Genomic DNA, 22160 nt, shown 5'->3' with positions numbered 1-22160 from the left:
CAAAAATATCACATATAAGAAAATATATAGTACCTAAAGTATCCTGCACGTTTTTGCGGTCTGTAATTCCTTAAAATACTCTCAATTTAACAAGTTTTCTCTATTATGCTAGCTTTTGAAAATAGTTCCCTTGAACTCCATATCAGTGTCACCTATCTGGGTCATTACCTGCAATCAGTGGGAATCAATGCAACAATCGCTAATCTCTATTCAAATATTTTTGTGATACACAATTTTTAGGATAAACTCTGGAGCGTAATTTACATCTTATTTTAACTTTTTTCATGTTTGTAAAATACGGTGCCTGATTTGATTTATAGGCGCCAAGTTAATTTCATCAAATCGCCGTTCGTTTCTGAAAAAAATTACACTTCTTTTTATTTAACTCTAAAAATTTCAATTAAATGTAATTGAATGGCTACCATAGCAGTTTTTCGCACCTTGAAGGTCTATTCGTCTCGTTTCTCATCGTCTATTCTGCTATTATTACTATTTGCGTAAATGTGACCCTTATCTTAGGTTCACTGATAATTAATTGATGTATTTATTCCAATATAGCCTTAATCTCTGTGGAACTTAACTTGTCATAGTTTCTTCTTTTTATGATAGCATTTGATTAGATGCTTTGAGTGGATCTGTTGTTGAAGTGATTTATTGAAAAACAGAATACCTTCGTAGAATAGAAAATACTACCTGAGGTATTTTTAATTCAGGGACAAACAGCTCAGCAAAAATATTAATTTTTATCGTTGAATTATACCTTAAGTGACCCATATTTAATTAAATGATAAATATGATGTTATAGACTGGTATTTTCCATACTTTAAATTACTTACCTTTGGGATCACTACGTTTTTTAGAATTCTATTCTAGATCAATACGTTCATCTACTTCAATTGAAATTGCTGATTATTCTAAGCGTGGAATATGTTTGTAAATGTATCAAAGGAAATAATGGTGTGGTGTTAGCTTGATAGTTTCTAGATAGCTTCCCCTTGCCCTCTTTCTATTTATCCCAAATAATAACGCATGAAACTTCTCAAAACTGAATAACTTACTGCGGAAACTTCCCCACCGTCCACAATTAAGCCTCTTAACTGATCTATCCCTTTTTGTAAATATATATTTTTATGAGCCACATTGTTTTCCAGAGTTTTGAACTTTTACTCTGCCGGATTCAACATTTAAGAATCTTTCATTCAGATAGGAGTACAAAGATACATAATTCTTATAGATAGATAATCTTATTGATAATAATTGAAAAATTTTTAAGATACATAATCGATAGGAGTACAAAGATACATAATTCTTTGTTCCTGTTTAGCGGTAAGTTCATATCTGCTAATATATTCATGATATAATTCGCGTAAGGGTCTTATGGTATAATGAAAATTACAAAGTACTAAAAACTGGTGATGACCATAGGTGTGGCATTGACTCGGATGGAATTCTATAAACGCATTACGAAGGCTCATCATTTTTATATATATTTGAAGCCAATCAGGCTCGAATAGATAAGTCAGGGAAATATACCTATTGGTTATCCATGTGCTAAGTTTTTTAAAGACTTTTTTTTCCTTACAGTTTAATCCCGATTTTTTTTATTGCTTAAGGAGTGAAGGTTTTTGTTGCATTTGTTGAATTTCATTTTGAAGTCGATGGTAAGCTCTAACTTTTCTACCAAAAAAACGCTGGTTGAATTACAGAATTGCGGCAAAGGAAATATCACTTAGTTGACGACATTTGCTACTTAAACTACTACAACTTGAAGGGAATCAATTCGAACTCAAAATAAATAAAACTTTACCTTAACTCACAGTTGGAGACAGAGTTGATCATTTATGTGCTGTAATTCACTATTCGCACAATATTTTTTCACTTCCAATTAACAATTGAGATTAATTAATCATTGCCTTCCAGGATAATTGAAATCTAAATTCAACCCTATTTATTTTATCTTTATTCATTTCTTTCTAGACATCAAGCAGATATTTAGAATGCCATCACAATTTTTAAATTGAGCTGCTATCCATCTCAATCATATCTTATGCATGTGAGGATACGTCTTAATGATATGGACCGGTATAGGAATCAGTAGCTATCACTTACGGTGCACGATAAATGGGGAAGCCAAGGCAGTGGTTTTCCTCTAGTTGATCCACATACTTCTTTTCATTCCCAAAAGGTTTCCATAATGCTCCCTTTAGGTCTCGCGTTGCAAGGGGTTGGATGCAGATCCATTTGCGGAAGCCAATCCAATTTCTACTCAAGTCGCCTCTTGCGATCCTTCTGGGAATATTCCGCAAGCCGTGAGTAATGCGTTGAGAGGAAGAAAATAAGATCTTTGCGAGGGAAGGTTCTCATATAATTTTTTCTTTCACGGTAAGCTGATGTCAGCTCCGTTGGCCCATTTCTGACAAGCAGTGGAAGTTATTCTCCCTCCAATTTCTCTTTTCCTTCGTTCAAGCCGAGCATAAGAACTGACACCAGTTTTTTAATTCCAGTTGGTATCAGATTATGGAAAAATTTGATTTAATGTTTAAGCTATTAATATATTATCCAGGAAATTACGATCTGAATTGGGGGAGAGGTCAGTTTCAAATTAAATTACAAAAACACCACCATATGATATTATCGTTGTCAAGGAAAATGCAAATATAACATTACCAAGAACGTTGAACGTTTTCCTAAAACCAATAAAGTTATGGTCTAATATGATTATGCGAAAACCAAGTGGTTATTGTAAATCTCGAGGAATTATAGGGGGAATGTTACATTTTATGCTATTAGCAAATAATAATTACGAGCAAAGAAAGCCAAAATAGTTAAGGTTTCCATTAGTCTTCACTATGTTAGAGCTCAATGTGTATTTACTGTTTTTATTACTTTGTACTTATTTAGAATAAATATGCGTCTGCGAAGATTCCTTCGCGTTTTATTATAGTGAAAGAACTCTATTCAAAGAGGACTCGGTATTTAATGGGAGGCTTGTGTGTTCAGTGAGGGGCAATTAATTAAGAGGCATTCTTTCTCTGCCTGAGAGAGGAAAACTTAAAGCGTCTATATTAGTTCACTCCTTGGTGAATGATAAAGGGTAAAGTTGATTAATTAAAATGCTCTGCCTTTCTCTCGGCGTCTGGCCTTTGCAATTCCTCATCCTTCCTCTTAGACGCTATAGTCTCTCCGTCGGTTTCTGTGCGAGTGTAAAAAAGAACAAGATGCTTGTCATGTAGCATTTAATATTTACATTTGATGACGAGAGTGGATCATTTAATGTGATCAAACCGTCTTTCTTGTTCGAAAACAAATGCATTATGAATTTCTAGAAAGTTATTTAAGGAATTTCTTGGAATTTAGTATATATTGGAATAAAATTTCTTGGATTTCTAACAAATTAATAAATGATAATGAATTGGTAATTTTCCTCATAATTGCGCAACCGGTTTCCACTCTTTTTGTACATACATCATGGTCTGAAGATTATAAAGAGTGTATTGATATCGGTATTACAATTAATGAATGAGGGAAAGTGACTAGTGTTCTTATACTCTATAAATATTTTTTTTCTTTTTTCCCCCTCCCAAACCACCGAATACAGCTCATATTGGCAATTTTATATCGGGGGAATTCAACAAATGTAACAATTGAATGCACACGGACAACCTTGCCCTGGATAGAGGTTTCTTACCCAGGCGGGACTCGAACCCACGACCTCCCTTCTGACCGCCACCGAGGCTGGCAAAGAAAGAGTTTTGAAATAGTTCTCTTTGAAAAGGAACCAGTGGCGCAGCAAGGGTGGGTTCTGGAGCTAAACCCCCCCCCCTCAGATAAATTTTTTATTTTAATCTATTCTACTTAACTAGATCAGGTTTACTTATAGCATAGTGTTAGGATCAATAAAATATCCCTCAGAAAGCCGTTAAACTCGGCATTTTGAACCATTATTCTCAAAAAATTTTCTGGAGGAGGGCCCCGCAACTCCTGCTTACCCTAACGGGTATGCAATACCCCCATACCCCGAAGAATTAGTCGCGCCTAAAGCCCCCCCTAGCCTTAATTCTTAGCTGCTCCCCTGAAAGGAACAGCAGTACCATATTTTAAAGAGATAGTCTTTGAACGATGAAACGTCAATAAATAGGAATAAGTTGATTGTGAGTAATTGTAGTATAAATTAAATAATAAGTTGAAGAAGGGTCTCTCTCGGATCCCGGCCCGGCACAAGGTGGACATTTGGCGAGAGGTGGGCGCCTGGAAATGCTTGAAGGCATTGTGCGTAAGAGGGAAGAGAATATTGAGAAGGAAGAGAACGAGAATAGTGAGGAGCGAAGAAGTGATTTACATGATGGGTGAAGTGAATAAAACAGTTGTTCTCAGTTCAAGGTTCTTACCCAATCTCACCCATTGATGACCCAAAGCAAAAGCGGGTTTGGTGAGGATAACGCTCACCTCGAACGAAGACACTGGCATGTGGATATCAAAAATTCAGTGTGAATGAGCCAGTTATATTCCGTGAGCCAACTTGCACTTTCAGGATTTTTTTTTGGTTATATGAATACCTCACTCCTGTTATGAACCCGGGACCTTGCTCTCAGCAGCCAAAGGCTCTACCCAAAAAGCCACCACGCTATCAAAAATTATATAGCAGTAACGACGTTCAGAGAGGTAAGCTTTATGAATAGACAAGAATTAATGATAGAGCCTTCGTACGAAAGTGTAAATTAAAAGCTAAGTGAGAGAACTTATCGAAGCGTGGCATGAAACGGAATGAAACCGTGGAAGACGCAGGGTAATGGCTGTAGCAGCTCGAGATATCGGAATCACGGAGGAATAGTGTTTTTGTGATGGAGGAATACGAAATAGAACATATTAGGTGAAGTGAGGAACGCAGTCTTGCGCAATTTTAGATTCATAACCTTTATTCCCGAAAGAGTTTTGTTATTAAAGGAAATAAGTTATCTCTAAGTAAGTATCTCAATCGATGCACCTTACGGAAAGAAGGTACCTTTGCTTGTGACTCCTTAGTACCGTGTCATTTTATTTGCTCATATGAATTCACAACTTGTAATGAATATTATATTACATATTTCTTTATCCTTGTGCCTCCTTAGTTCCCTCGCGTATTCGTCGTCCTTTACAAAATTTCCTATTCCCACAAATCGTGCATCTACTGCCATTACTCAGCATCTTTCACTCTTCCACTCCACATTGTTCCACGTAACAGAAAGTGCTTGCTTTCAGCTTTTAATTTACTCTCTCATGCAAATGTGCTATTGTCAACTCTTCTGTGTTCATTAGGATCTCCCTGCCTATCAAGTCCATGATAAAAGTATGGACGGTTGAAATGTTTCTCTCATTTCGAATAATGAATATAGGTGAAATACTAAAGAAATTACATCATAATCCTTCGCCTGCGGATGTTCCCTATATACTTGGTTTTTTTTTGTTGATTGGAGGCGTCCAGCTCTAAAAGTAGTTTCTTCTTCCATTACATAGTTGATGAGTACCAAAGAGAGCCGTCCAGATATTTCAAGATGTCTTATGGTAAAAATTGATCATACCTTGTCCCTCTAACGATGATTCTATGCTGCAAAACGTATCAAATTTCTGCTCCTTTTTAGTACAGCATAGGTTTCAATTTGACTTAAATTACGGGTAGATTTTAAATTTTACAAAGAAATTTAATTCTGCATCAGTATAATAAGGTTATTAGGATGATTATTCTCACACTTGCAGCCTTATATGTTGGTCTTCCTTTCCATTTTCGCCATTCTACCTTAGCTTTAAATTATTTATTTTGTGAAGCAATTTTTAATTCATCCAGCAGCAAATTATTACAATTAATAGCCATGAAAACTTTTCTTTCGCTGCGCTTTGATATGGTGAACAATGTGAAGAAAAATCTCCAATTTCATTCGTCAGGCAGAATCCTTGGAGAGAAGATCTTGAAAGTTTTCGTAACATGTTATTTAATAGGATCAAAGCAACTGTACCTGAAAAACATAACATGGGTTCCTCGGGTGAAAATATACATACATTGACATCAGTTGTCTGCGTTTGCGTTGAAACTTACTACGCACCCGTTAGAGTGCATTGAAGGGTTCATCTATTTAATTAATTGGTCAAAGTAAGTTAAAAATATAAACAATTACCATTATTTGGCACATTCTTCGATACCAACCTTAGAGTTCCGTTTTTTAAGTACCAACTTAAAATATTCAAAAAATATACTGGCAGATTATCATAAAGATAACTCAACCGATGAATTACGTACCCTTGATGCACTGGCGTAGTGAGGGGGGAGGGACCCCCCCGGAAGTATAAAAAAACAATTTATTTGCTTCATAAAGGAAAAGAAATACTGAAAATCATGAACAAACTTAAGACTTATTTAAAAAATTTAGTTTTTTTTTATCAAGAAAAGTGATAAAATTAGTTTTAAAACATCTACTTAGTACCATGTCTTTAAAAAAAATTCCCTTTTGGTTTTGGAATCCCCCCGAACAATATTCCTGGCTACTCCACTGTCGTGATGATACCTATGGTAGTTCATATCGAGTAAATAATAATACTAATAGTACACTTGGAAGGGTTATCGCCCCCGTCTCCGCACTCAAAGTGCCCTGGTTCATCTCCAAACATTACCTCTATCCATCCTTCTCCCGCGTGGGCTGTTGATCTCCAGCCACCCCTTGATAACCCCTCTCCTCCACATACCTAACTTCTCTTCTGTCGGCAATGTCGACTTCCCCCCGAGCCTGTTGTAAATCTTCCACTCCCAGCACTTCTTCTGTTTCTTCGTATTTTTTCCCCTCGGCAACTCATCCATTCCATGTGTTGCATGCCAATTGCTCGTATAATACAATGGTTATAAAGAGCTTGGGAGTAAGTAGCGAGAATTACCCGAGTGTGAATTTTTTCAGCGTCTTTTAATGAATCCATCAATAATCATTATTCAATTCAAGTAATGAGATTAATGTACTTGACTGTTTCATTGACGCAACGTAAATATGGGGATAAATGACCTTAAACTGGAAATATAACCACGGCCCAATGAGTTTCCTTCTAAAATAGCTATGGGAATGATGAATCCTGGTAATCTTAGTATTCTGAGTAGTCGGACGGAAATTTAGTGGCCAGTGGTTCAGGGAATTTATCCCACGGCAATTTATGCGAAATTTACCACCGTTTGCGCGAAAGGTGTTGAGTAATAATCACATTAAGGTTTGATTATGCAGACTTATCATTATTGCGATACCTACTACTTTTCTTTGGTGGAGCAGTTTTATCTCTGCTTTGCTGACAGGTTTGAAAAAATACACTCGCTAAGAAAGGGGATTTTGCAATTTGCGTTCTCCATTAAGACTGCTCTTTACTCTTTTAAGAATGGCTAATCTGCTGTCATTTATAAAAATATTTAATTTGTATCTAACACCGGAGGTATAATTTATATGCGGTATTTAATTTTGAAATTTCTCTTCAAATATCTCTTTAAAAAATTTCAAAGAGATATTTTAAAGAGAATCTCCATTTGCTCATCATGCTCCTTATTAAATTTAGAATAACTTTAACCATTGATTTGATTCACCAGTTTTGAACAACCGTTATCAGAGATCATTCTCTTCTGCGCTCACCTCTTCTTTATTTGTAATTTCAATGTTTTTATTTTGTCCATTAAAAAGAGAATAAGCCTTTTGTAACTTTTTGAATGTCTTTGTGTGATTTTAAGCTTTTTATATTTATTAAATCTAAAAGATAAAACTCTCTGCAAAATAATTATCAAAATGTTTCCCACTTATGAAATTATTGTTTCACAACAGGATTTGGTATTGTCAATTTTATCAGAATCATAAACCTGTCATTGTTTACCTTATTATTAATTTATTATTCCTCATATTCACTCATTGGTATTAATTGGTTTATGAATTATTTGTTTCAGATCAAGGAACCATCTTTCCACCTGCAACTTTGCTGGACACGCAACAAAGTAAGTTTTGTAGCCTGCATAGAAACCACTACGGTTTCCTCTTTTTTAGATCGTATGTTAAAATGTTCTTTTGGGAGACAAAATTTGTTCTAGATCTCCTATTTAGCGCTATGTCACTATGTTAAATGACAGTCATGATTTTAGAAGGCTGACAAGATGATTTTCTTTTTTGTATTTGATGTTTTCATCCCTGTTAAGTGTGCACACATGGGAAAGCTTTTGAAGCATGATTTGGATCGGTTTGTATTTTTCGCGTCTTTCGTTTTCTTTCTTCAGCTGTCTCATAAATCCTAATAAACATTAACTTGTTTCTGTTCTCTTCTATATCTTATTTTTGCCTTACTTATTTCTTCAAGTTCGCTGAGATCAAAGATTGTTGAAATTCCCAATCATGAGCAGTACCTTAAAAAAATTACTGGCACAACAATCACGATTTGACTTTTATATTCTATAAATTCCCTTTAAGTTGACGTTTGCATCGCAGTGAAGTGTGTAATCATGGGAAAGCTTTTGAAGTTCGTATGATGTACATCGGGAAGTACTTTCCTCGCTCTCTCTTTATATGCCTGACTCTGTCGACTTTAAAGCCGTCAATCTTAGTTCGTGATACGCGTGCCACTTGTTCGTATGAAAGTCGTCGTGGGCATGCGTGCAGTACCGGTCGTCATAATTCATTCCGCGCCGTAAAGGAGCATTTCCCTTACACGCGTGCCCTTCTCGTCGCAAGAGGTTCGCGTGAAAGAAGGTGATAAGCGGAGAACCGTGTACTTGTGATGGAGCTCGCGGAGATTTCATTATCTCGCGGTGCTGAAGGTGATTAATTTGATATTTTCTTGGATATTTTTGTACCCCGTGCAGTTGAGCGAAAATTGCAGTGTCTTTCAAGCTGGCACAGGCGTGATTGGCCAATTTTTTAATCCCAGAACTGCGGCAAGGGAAAAATTACCCCTTCTTATTTTCACTTGATTATTTTCACACCTGTTTTTCAAAACTATGGGAAACTATTTATCATCAGCTCGTAAGAACACGCATCATTTTCACGTGTCCGTGGAAACCTCATCGAAAAAATGTTTTGTAGTAGATTTTTATTAATAAATACGAGAGCTATACCCGTAGAGTAGTCTACAAATATAACAATTGGTCAATAAGTAACGTATTCTATTGAAATTTACCTGAAAAATCACAAGTATGTTTCATAATTTGGTTTAAGAACATAAAAAATTGATTGAGGTGAAAATCTATAAAATTTGGTGGTAGTTAATGGCAAACATAGTGGCGCATCTGAGAGATGGAGACATTTGGTCGCCTGGTTTCATAAACATGCTGTTCTCCCCACTGATCGTCGTGGGGGTAAAACCTAACAGATGACTGCTCTCATAGAAGTAAAATAAAACCAATCAGAGATAATAAACCCGACGTGAGACTCTTACATGGTTTGCCATGATGGAAAATTCCTCTGGACCGGGAATCGTACCAGATATTTCGGGTCCAATGCGCAGACTACCACGCTATCCAGGTTCTTCAATTCGCTTGAGTCATTTATTGGGTACCAAAAAGCACGTCGAATCGACATAATCACCTCATACAAAGAATTCCATGTGCATCAAGTCTTAGATTGACTAACCCACAGTTAGGCTTTTTCATGGTTTGCCGGAAGAGAAAATTCCCTAGGACTGGGAATCCTACTTGGTACTTTTGTCTCTCCGGGCCGCTACACACATCAGTATACTATCCACGTTCCTGAAAACTTTTACATGATATATTGCGTACCAAAGATCAAGCCAAATTGATATATTCACCTGATTGAGTGTAATATGTATGCACTAAGTTTCAGATGGATTAACCAATAGTTAGACTTAACCCATTTTCGCCAAGAAAACTTCCTGCTTATGATTCTTAACATATTTAGATACATTGCTCCTATGGTCGTCTTAAGTAATCCAGCAGATTATTTTGGTGATACATTGGCTTGTTTTTTTTTCTTAACGACCTGTTGACATGTAGCTGTATTGGAAGGTGAAGAGGTCAGAATATAATGTTGCTTGATTTCTACAAGTGACCTTGAAATGATGGATGGATATTTAGGACAAGCATATTATTAGGCCAAGGAAAGTTATAATAATTTATACAATACCATATCCTGTTTTATTCGACGATACTTGCATGTAATTTACAGACAGTAAGGCGTCCATATTTAATGTCCTTTTCGAACCCGCCTCTTTCTCTCAGTGGACTTGTCCGAAAGGAAAGAATATGACCGGTTCCACAATTTATTAATTACTGCTGCCGGTAGTAGATTACATACATGTAGTATCATTCATCAGGCACTTTTAATAGAATTATTTCCACATTACTACTATATATGTGGAAATAATTCTATTACAAGGGTGGGTTGGAATGGGTTATTGGCGTAGCCAGGATTTTGAAATGGGGGGGTGTTTGCCAGAGATTTCGGGGCCCTTCCGGCGTGTACGGAAAACACCCAAGGGCAAAGAGTCCGGTCATCCTCCACCGGAAAATTTTGGAACATTTGATGTTAAAAACGTGATTTTTAGGACTCATAATCAGGAATTTTACACGGCTGTTTATTAATGTAATGCATTATAGGGGAACCCGGGGAGGAACGGGGTAAGCGATTTTTTAAGTGCGAAAAAATGTGCTGCGAAAGCGGAAATAGCTATATCTAGTAGAGATTGGCGTTGCTTATAAGTTAAATAACAACAATCTAGACTATTTATAGTTATTGCCGCTTTTTTTCGCACTTAAAAATCGCTTACCCCGTTCCGCCTCGCCACGTTGCCTCGTTCCGCTCTGGGTTCCCCTATGTGTAAAGTAATAATGCTCAAGGTGGTCGTAACCATGAACTAATGTCCTAAATGAGTAATAAACTAAAAAAGTGGATTAAGTTATTGCAACCTTAAGCAACGTATCTGGGGCCACGAATATAACAATAGAGGATCCTCAAGTCGGCCGCGTAATGTGTTGTCGCCCACCGCGCATTCAAATGGTTTTACAGAAGTCGCCACTCGAGTCGCTGACGGACAAAGCGATACGAGCTTCACTGTGAAATAAGGTGCAATTAGGGATTATTAGTATTTAAGTATTCTACTGATTAAGGTAGGTTTCCATGGAGTACTTGAGAAGAATTCTGGGATCCTCCCTCCCCATCACCCACTTCCCTCTTCAATTCACAATTAGGCCTACTCCCTTTCATTCTATCTAAAAAAACCTATTCTTTTCCTTGCCAACCAATATTTACACTCATGGTGATGTAATTTATCAAATTCATTGCTCTTCAATGCTATTCCTCGCAGTAACAAACATTATACTGCAAAATATTAGAAAAAAAGTGGATCTCACTGCACTCATTACCGCGATGCGGAAATTTTTGAAAGCCGATTAAAATGTGACTGAAGTGGCAAAAGATATCAGCCTTCTATGGGATGGAATTAGATCTCCGTTGTGCAGTGGTTTTTTCTGTTACAATTCGACAGCAAAAAGGAGTGCGGGTTTTTTCCACCAAAGCCTTATTTGCTCGGAATGGCAGGATGTAGCCATGTGGATAGGGTGGGCGGGAATGGGTTAAGTTCACACTGGAAAATGGCATTCTCCTTACCGTGCTCCTCGGAGAGGAGGAAAAACCTCGGCATCGATCTCCCTCTTGTTGCGGTGAAGGAAGATGGGGCGTGCGTGGAGGGTGAGTAAAAGGGGTGTGTGGATAGTGTGTGTGTCTGAGTGCAGAAGAGAGAGAGAGAGAGAGACATAGTTGTGGAGGAGGAGGGGGTGGTGGGGGAAGTAGCTGGCAAACAGGGAGTACGTGTCCCTGTGACACGACATCGGTTCCGTTTCTCCGCAGTCACACTTTCTCGGGTCCTTCCTATGTTTCCCTTCTTCTTTACGCCTTTTCCGTTTTTTTTATACGGCACTCCATCTTCTGACACCCGCCCGAAACTCTTTCCGCGTCGCATACATTTCGTCCTTCCTTCACTTTGTTGCTTCTTCCTGGTTTATGTCCTTGCATTCTCTCGCCTGTAGGAAAAAGGAAAAAATAAAAGACAAGCCTACCCGAGTTACCCTGGTGATATTGCTACCTACGGAAGACACCAGGTAACGTCGTAAAATTTTGCGTGCGTGCATTACTTTGTTTTTTTTTGCCATCACGATACTTCCTCTATATTCATGGAAATATGGTGCCTAGTTCTACTACTATTTATACCCGTTGGCGAAACTGAATGCCGACCAAAAAGTATAGACCTATATTAGTGTGACGAACATAGTATCCACCAAAGCAGGATAATTTCTTCTGTTTTTGTGCCTAAATTTCCAAATTTCTTCCACCAATTAAAAAAAATGGTCTTCTATTCTTCAATTATCCTTTATAACACAGCGATACTTCTGAGAGAAATCAAATTTCAAAATTTACCAATTTAAAAGTGTGAAAATTTTATACTCAATCATAATTATCGTGGCGGATCCATATATTTTGTCAACAAAATTTTCCGCACAAAAGAACACGTAGTTTTTATTTTTCCTGAATAGAACTCAGAATATATACATTTCTGATTTGCTTAGAAGCAACACTTGGTTATATTGCGTTAATGCGTGAGAAACCACATGAATGTTTTGGTATAGAGACCTCAGCTATGATGAATATAAGTTTTAAAAAATCCATAAATCCCATAAATCGTGAGATCCTGACACTTGAGGATGACTCAGTGATTAAATCGAATATAGTAGCTTGAACGTGGTGTAAGGGATCCATATTAGCAATGATAACACTTCGTGTCGAATAAATTGTGGAAGTCACGAAGTGTTATTATTGCTAATTGTAATGTGAGTATGCTATTGGCAAGTCAGAGTTAATTTTGTGGAAAAAGTTTTTGTACGTAAGTCGCACTGAACGCCTGCAGGCTTTATCTTCTGCTTTTTCTTCCGCTCCTTCCCGTTTATCTTCCATTGCTCCCATTTTCTCGTTTTAGTCGCCGAGCGATAGAGAATAGTGTGAAAACTTCCGTTTTTATCATTATTCATTTATGTTTCTACCGCTGGATATCCCCAAAATTTCCCTTTCCGGTGTAGAGGGATGTTCAAACAAACACACACAGTTCCAACGTTTTGAATGTTTCTAATTAGTTTCGACGTTGAATATGGAACTCTCTACGGCTCTCTTGCTTTGATACATTTTAAGTGGACGCTTGTCAAAGTGGTCGGTTGCCGAAATTAAATCCCCATGGTTATACTACGAGCTGCCCTTGGACGGAGGCAGATGCGTGGGTAGTCGCGCAAAGTGAATTCGCCGCAGGGCGTGCCGCTATTGTTTCCTCAGATCGCTTCCATGTCCGCGGCATTTACAAGCTCGAGGTATTATGAATAACGGCGTGGGCAGCTAGCCATATTTCCTGCAAATCTTTTAATTTTATTCACAAAACAGGCTGCAGAGTCACTGCGGAATAGACCGGAAGGAGAATGCTTAGTAATTTAAATTGCCCCCTAACGCCCACCGCGGAACTATATCCAGTCCGCTTTAGAGAAATATAATAATGTGGGGATAGCAAAACATTTTTATATCCTTTGTGGTCCAGCTATGATCCTGGAGTTAAACTTCAGGATGAGTGTCTTCGGTTATCAACAGTTACATACGTACGAATGCGAATTTTATGTGCAAAATTGTTTTAGTTTTTGTAATATTATCTCGATTAAAACAGTATTATGGTGACCAATCGACAATGATAAGGTGCCAGTCATAAAAGTCTCTGTAGTTAAAAGATTCAATTCGAAGAAGTTAATTACATATTCGATTGGATTATATTTCGCATTAGTAATTGATGAATATTAACGGACTCTTTTTTAATTATGGTGTCATTAATTACAGATGATATGTTGTTTATTTGTTTTTAATTTTTTATGTTAGCTGATCCTAATGGTTCTGTAGTAACGTGAAAAGCGGTGAGCTAATGATGGATATGATTTATAGGAGATATTTATTCAACGATAGCATTTTACAATTGAGTCAGACAAATATGTATATTTCTTGATGCTAACTTTACTTTCGATTCATTTTAGTGAACATCAATAGCATGTTACCTGAGTGAAGGCATAAGGATTGTAATTTTCTCTGATTTTAGATGGCATATGGATGATCTTTGTCAGTTCACCTATCGACGTGGTAAATTCTAATCTGCCCATCTTGGATATTCATAAAGTGAAATTGAAAAAAATAAATGCATTAATTGATGAGAATCGGTTGTAATTATAAAATTAAAATTTATTTTCTATTACTGTCGCCTTATTTTTTGGAGGCTCCGTTATTTTTTTTTTAAACCTTTTTCCGTTATAAACGCCTAAGAAAACACATTTCCTGAGTTTTCGGCTGCCTCTTGCTCCTTCTTTTACAGACATCTTTTGATTGAATTAATTTCCGTTTCGATTATGCATACCAATGTGTTTTCGAAAATAAGTCGATCCTATTTTCTTATGATTTTTTCAGCAATAATCGGATTTTGCCACCTTCCTTCAAATTCTCTTTCTTTGTTGAACCTCATTCCAAAGAAAAATCCGATTTCAAGCGGAAATGGTCTCTTCCATCATTTAAGATGCTTGAGTTCAATGAATTTCCCAACGTTGAGAAGGAAATATTTAAAAAATTGCTTTGGAATTTTAGCTAAACATTCTTTCATTTTCTTGCTCTTGATATGATAATTATTGTACGATACATTTGTATCAGTGTTGTAATCATGTATTTATTTTTTCTCACAGCGCTGTTCTATGTCGTTGTGCCTTCTTGGCAATATATCTGATACATTTTTTATTATTCTTGTAATTTATAAATCAAAAGAAAAAGTAGTGAAGGCTGCAAGAGATAGCTTTGCGTTGCTGCTTTCCTAAGCGTTATGTTGACGGAATAGGAAACCCTCTGTAAATTAGAAACCCTACTTACCTTTATTAGGTAGAGGTAAATCAGTAAGAGTTAGTTTCAGTTACATTTTCCCTTTGATACTACATTATTTTGCGAACTGGTTTATACTCTAAGAATTGCAATTAATTTATAAATTATCTACCATTGATATTTATCTCAAAATTTGGGCATAACATTTTAAGAATTCGCACATTTTTGTTAAATAAGCTCTTAGTCTATTGTCATGCGGGCAAAAATATGCACTTGGTAGCTTTTTCCTTGTATATTAACCCACAGGTCGGTTTAAAATCTTTTGTATCATCATACATGTTTACTGTATGGGTACAAATTAACTCCCAAAGAGCTTGCTCCCATCCACTACCCTACCTCGACCGGTCGGTCTTTGACAAGTTTTACGAAGCACTACAAGTGCTTCATCTCTTATAATTTCATAAACGGAAGGTATTGTTTAAAGTGAGTTTATGACAATATAAGGGTGTTATCGTTATCAAAATGATCACATCACGGTTCAAGTGCCATTTAAAAGTTATTTTATTGTGAGATTTACCATTCCTTGTTCCTCTAAGGCAGTCGTTACCACCCGGTGGTGCGTGTACCCCTTAGGGGTACGCGACGAATGAGTCGGGGATACGTCTAAAATAATGGATGATGGCGGACGCCAGGAAGTAAATATCGTTTAAACAGAAAATATGTATACATATTACATGTGGTATTTAAAACAAATTTTCTCTTCATAAAATTATTTATAGTGTCACCTACCCGGAGAGAAACTGTAATAAAATGTGCTCGTTACATTTTTGGGGGTACAATAAAAAAATAGAAATATACAGAAACTATATATTTCTGTACATTGCGTAAATCATTCAATTCAAAACGGTCTCTTAACGAATGAATAAAATGTTCTCGGGTTAAGCACCGGGTCAGGCTTTTTGAGTCCAACGTTTCAATGAGTACCTCACTCATCGTCTTCAGGGCTGAGACTGAAAAGTTCATCATTCAGTCTCAGCCCTGAAGACGATGAGTGAGGTACTCATTGAAACGTTGGCCTCAAAAAGCCTGACCCGGTGCTTAACCCGAGAAGATTTTATTCATTCGATTCGCCGGGAAAAACTACGATCATTTATTGGTCTCTTAACGCTTTATCATCGTGGTTACCAAGGCGACGTAAAGTATTGTTGAGGACAAAAGAGCGTACTCTCCGTATATTTCATCCATTTAAACGACATTGTGAATGTTTCTTTCGTATTTTAAACCACTTATGGACACAAAAATTGAGAAAACGTGACACAAAAATGTTCCCACCCCCCAAACCCGCTTGTTGAATTCAAGCGCTAATCGACTCGTTAGTTATATACATGAAGAGGGGTACGGGAGGAAAAAAAGGTTGCGAACCGCTGCTCTAAGAGATTCCACATATCATCGCGCTGCTTATGATTCTGCTTAGTCATCGAGGTGAAAGTATATATGTTTGGGGCCGAGTGTCCAAATGCATTATCTAGTGTTCTCCCTTTTCCAGCTCGGCAACCACCCTATCTCTTCTGAACCTCTTTCCATCTTCAAATAAACGCTTACCGATATTTCTGCCATCACCAAGGAGATGAACGATATCCCTAAGTTTTTTGTTTGGGCGTTATGCGGCTGTGGGAAGAGTGACCAGAGAAATAAAGGAGATGATTTCTCAGCGTCGATACATGGGAAATCCATTTCCTTCGTATCCATTAGGAGTGGAATTGACGCGCTAAGCTGGAACGTGTGTATCGGCTCATGTTAGGTTTCGTTATTGAAACTGCTGCGGAATTTATCTGAGGCCATTCTCAGGAAACGCTTTGAGTGGGGTTCGGCGCTATATGGATTCACCATTTTCAGATTAAATCTGAATGCACGTATGGTTTTACTAGTCTGTTTATCTAGCAGATATAGTTAAAATATTTTTTTTCGAATAAAGTAGGATGGGAATATTTTGCAAACAGTTCCTAGTTATCGTTTTCCTTATCACATTTTTATAATAGTTTCAAATTCACATTCACACAAGTCGCCACGGGCGAATATACAATCATAATAACAAATAGAGATTGAAACAAAGATGAATTAAATGATGGTCTTTGTTTCAATCTCTATTTGTTACTATGATAGTATATTCGCCTGTGGTGACTTGTGTGAATGTGAATTTGAAATGTTTATGACCTCTATGGTTCGTTTCCTCTTGTTGGGATCAGCGTTCCCCGAAACGCATGTGCTATGTCTATCATACTGTGCGTGTGATTGTGACCATCTTTAATTCCATTTCTTCTTCTGCGTGCGTTGAATTCTTCGTTCGTGGCGGGAACTACGCCCAGAGCCATCTCTTGGCCAACTCAAACGGCTAGATCTTGGGGGAATTGGTTGCATAAATCCCCGCCGAACACACTGAAGATAAGATTAGCCTGGATAGCTCGGTGGTCTGAGCATCTGGCCGGAAAGTAGAAGGTCCCTGGTTTGATTCCCGGTTCAGGTGAACTTCTTTCCATGTGTTTTCGGCCTTCATTCCATCTCCACGCCACACTGTGTCATCGTCCTGTATTTATGTTTCTCTTTGTTTCAATCTCTATTTGTTATTATGATTTTATAATAGTTTATAATAAAAAAAATTGAAAAGGATTATAAAAGCTACTATATTATGTGATTGAGTCAATTTAAATGGCTATATTATTAAGCCTTTTTAACATAGATCTATTTAATATGCAATAATTTATTTTTAATTCATCTTCTTTCCCCATCCGTCGCAGGAACTCTGTTGCATCACATGTTAATTCTGTACAATCCTCTTGCATCAGTTGAATGAAATATTTAGCATAATCGTATATAATCGGAATATCGTTGTAAACGAGATTAAAGCCAACATTTTGTAACTTCATTTTTTGGCATTAGCCGAATATAGGAGCGACGTACTTTAATATCTTTTTGGGCAGAAAGTTTTCTGGGCGGGTATAGGTTAATAAAGGAAAACAACTGAGCATTTAAAAGATGCTTAAATTTTTATTAAAACTTAAAAGATTTTTAGCATAGATTAATGTCAAACTGTCCTATAATCCCGGAAACCGCAACCAAACCTGTACTCACAACGGTTTCTGCATCGAATACTACCGATTTTGTCCGGAAATCTGCATTTTACTGGGGAACAATTGGTGTACCTGCAGTGTAACACCACCGATCCTCTCTCTTGCATCTCTAGGGAAACTGTTTTGCGCGTGCTTGGATGTTTATTCGCAGCGGGAGAGCACAATGCGATTATGCGGAACCCACGAACACGCTCAAGTCCATTTCTCGCTGCTGCATCCACTCACCTCATTCGTCGTCGCCCTTTCGCCAATTGACCAGCGAGCCCACCCCTTTCAACCCATCTATACGCCTGCACCGATAGTAAATGACGAGGCGCCCGCGTGGAGGTTTCCATTGTATGCACGAATTGTGCTCAAATTCAAATCGCTATGCGCGTCATATTTTCATACCCAATCGCGATATTCTATTAGCTTCTACTGCAGGGGTGTAGCCAGGAATTTCGCTCGGGAGTGGTCCAAAACCAGGGGAGGGAAAAAAACGGGGTACTAGGTATTGAGTTTTGAACCAATTTCAACACTTTTCATTATCGAAAAAACTTCATTTGTTAAAGGAATATTTACTAAATTCATGATTTTTCAATATTTTTCCTTTTATGGAGACAAATTATGGAGATTTTATATTTCGGGGGGGGAGGGGTGGACCCCCTTGACCTCCCACCTGGCTACGCCACTATTCTACTGCTGTCATTTTGCAATTAATAGGCTTACTCCACTGTCGATGACCAATCAATCCACCCCTATGAGACCATGCGAAAAAAGTCCAGTTTTTTTTAACTTGGTTAATTCAAGGGAGGAGAAGTTTAAGTATAACCCGAGTGGATTGCATAGAGGAGGTCCATTTTCTATCCCATAGGAGGCTGATTTCTGTTGCCGCTTCAGTCGCATTTTAATCGGTTTTCAAAAATGAGTGCAATGCAATCCACTTTTTTCCAATATTTTACTGTATAATGTTTGCAATAGGGTAGTTTCATTCATCAAAAAAATCAAAAGGCATTGATTGCGATTCGTTCCCCACCATTAGTGAATTCATAATATACAAATTATTTGTTTCTATAAATCATAGTTTAGACCAATGTTCATGGCCAATTTCAGCCTCATTTGAAAAAGGCCACATTGGCGCCCATACGATGCCACTCCACGTGACGTCACAGGGACCTAGTTTCTATACGAGTAGCCAGGAATTTTACATCGTCTGAGATGACCAATGCATGCATGAGGCACAGAGCTCAGGGAAACATCTCCTGATAATCATCTGTTAAAATTTCCTATGGTCGGAAAGTTTCCTTTGTTTGATAAGGTATTAATAATCCTTGTTTAAGCCAAGCACTACCTGCTCATAGCCTCACACTAAGGGATGGCCTCACACAGTGACGGCCGAAACCAGAGTGACGTCACACGGGATCTTCCCAGCATTCATATTTAGCCGTCACGTTTTCTTGCGCTTGAAAATTTTCACTTTTAATTTATTCGCTAAAAATAGGTATCGTCATTTAAAAATCTAAAAGCGTGAAATACGTACTCTCAAAGTATTAATCTTTCGATTTAGACAGTAAAAAAATAGAAAACCACCCTATTACGAGAAATGGCGTTGAAATTTTACGAATTTTATCATGCATCACATCATTATATATATGCGCGGGCCACAAGTGTGTCCCGCGCGCCTAACCGCGAGGCAAAATGTCCCCACTGAAGGGTTCATCTACATCTACATAATACCCTGTGAGCCTCCTCTAGGGTGTTTCGCAGGGGGTGACCAATCACCAACATGCAGCATGCAAGAGGACCGCCACATGCACACCGCACGGTCATAGAAATATTTCGCCTACTAGCAAAATATACATGCATATTCATTTAAAAAAACATCCTAATGGTTAGTAATTCCTAGAGCAAATACATGCAAGGTTAGAACTATGGAAAAAAATCGGTTCAGGATATCGTTGAGTACCTTTCTAATGGGTGTATTTAATAACTTTTTTTCTGACTCATTATTATAAATATTATTAAAATATAATTAGTTTAAGTTTTACTCTAAGTATGTATAATATTCTTTGCAATATAAAAACTAGCTTGAAAATCGTTATTCTGAGTGGAGAAATGGATTAGCCGTTGGTATACCGAGTTAAGGTAGTGCATCGCAACCGGTACTCAAAATCTCCGACTGATTTTTAAATTTCTAGTTTTCCGTTCTGAAGCTTTTCGAGAAGCAACGTTCCACCGGTAAATACATTCAGCCTGACCTCTTTTCAGCACTCCCAGGATGCGGGAATATTTCATTGGATTTCTGGCGGAAAAAACTGCAATTTTCAACGTCCTTATGCCCCCACATTAACTCGGTCGGTAGAGTTTTCCGAGGCAATAAGCGGCTCTTATTTGTTTGTCGGGTTACGAGACTAATCGCACGAGAGCAATTTTCCGTTTTTATTTTCCGCGCTCAAATGATGCCAGATGTCGAATTGCTCCTGTTGAAGAATCGCTCGTGGAAATTAAAACTCCAATTTCAATGATGGGAAATGATTCAAATACATTCTCTTTTCCATAGGAACAGGACGGAGACGTTTTAACGTTTATTAAAAATCCTTGCGTTTTGTTCGTACAAGGATCACCTGATTTTTTAATCCACAATAAGTCCTGAATATTCGTTACTCATGTTTCTTTTACAGTTGGCTTCTAATTGCGAGTGCTAGGATCTCGGACTCTAATAATTTGGGCTAAAAGTAAACGATAAAATGAAACCACTGTAGCATGTTAAAAAAGAACAAATATTCAGTTTTTCCCACAATAAAGTGCATAGATAATGTAGTGTCTTAAGGTTTATGTGGACTAGTTATAATAGTACGTCCTTGAGCTTGTTCCTTATTTTTATGTAAAAATTATTGTAAAAGGCTATAACCCCAAGCATCTTAAGCGGTGAGATAAAATTTATGGATGTGTTTTAGAACAAAATATAATTGGAGGATCATTATTGCAATAAATAAAGCAGACATGACTTCTTATTTGGTTCAGGAATATACTTTCGAGCAATTAAAGAAAAGAAAAAGAGTTCATTATCACTTCATATTTTATTAGCAAAGTTAATTTCTAATCCCCTCATGCGTACCAATCTCCACTGAACCAAATACAGTTGTAATACAAGAAATAGATCTAAGAATGTGTAAAAAAAACTACCTTCAAGGACATTGTACAATAATACTCGTATAGATTAAGAGTTTTTAAACTTCAGTGGCATTATTTCTCAGGAAACAATTTTCGACTTGCACATTACTCGTTATATTTTTACCGATAACAGCTGTGGCAGGTTCCGTATGTGATGGAACACTTATAACAACTAAATATTTTGGAAAATGTAATGTAGAGTAAAATTAAAAACTATGCTAAGTTAATGTAATGTAATGTAGAGTAAAATTAAAAACTATGCTATGCTGGTTTATTTTGTAGCTGTTTCTTTTTACTAAGCATCGATGGAAGTTATGCTAAATGAACATGTATATCTACAAAGCAATCCATAAAGCGCATTGTAATATGCGTAGAAGTCATGTCCTGTTTGACGGCAGGTTAACATTATGCCGTTTTCTGATCACTCTACTTTTATTCCCGTTCTTACATTGAATATTTCCCCCTTAGGTATTGCTTTATTTTTTAACTATTATTTTAGAGTCTGTCTCAAATGCGAGCCCTGAAAACTTCCTTGTCCTTCTTCGCTTTTCCACGATCCTTTCCTTTAGCATGGTTTTCCTATCCGCTTACTATATCTTCAAGTACACGATCAATTTCATTCCATCTAACATTATTTTAACCTCGATGCAATAATCACGCTTGGTAGTGAGGTTTTTAGTATAAAGAAAATAAGTGAGCTGGAGTACTCGAAATACCTGTGGAATTACATTTCTAATTTTACTTATAACCTAGCCATTTTCAGGAGATAAAATATTATTGAATGAAGTTCCCTCATCTTTTTAGACTGAACTCGTATTTTTCTCGTAACCCATCGAGGGTCAGAAATTTTTTTCTGCTGTTTACAAAAACAAATAAAAATTACTAGTTTTGATTGTAAAGAATTCATAGGAATACATGGAAGGATTCAACATTCAATTATTACTTTCTATTAACCTCTTCGATATATATGCGTGGATTTTATGATTATTTATCGTGACTATAGGAGTTG

At 37.1% G+C, this 22160-nt stretch overlaps 1 protein-coding gene across 1 annotated transcript in view; it reads left to right on the top strand.

Moving 5' to 3' along the window:
• The window catches only part of LOC124155161 (atherin-like), a 240402-nt gene that overhangs the window by 64423 nt on the left and 153819 nt on the right, over positions 1-22160 (top strand). The window contains exon 2 of the mRNA XM_046528878.1: positions 7937-7984. The gene's annotated coding sequence lies outside the window, so the exon portion shown is untranslated. The remainder of the gene's footprint in view (positions 1-7936; positions 7985-22160) is intronic.

Source organism: Ischnura elegans, chromosome 3 (assembly GCF_921293095.1).
Source record: "Ischnura elegans chromosome 3, ioIscEleg1.1, whole genome shotgun sequence".
NCBI classification, from domain to species: Eukaryota; Metazoa; Arthropoda; class Insecta; order Odonata; family Coenagrionidae; genus Ischnura; species Ischnura elegans.
The sequence above is the reverse complement of the archived record's forward strand: the minus strand, read 5'-3'. Positions and strand labels throughout refer to the sequence as shown.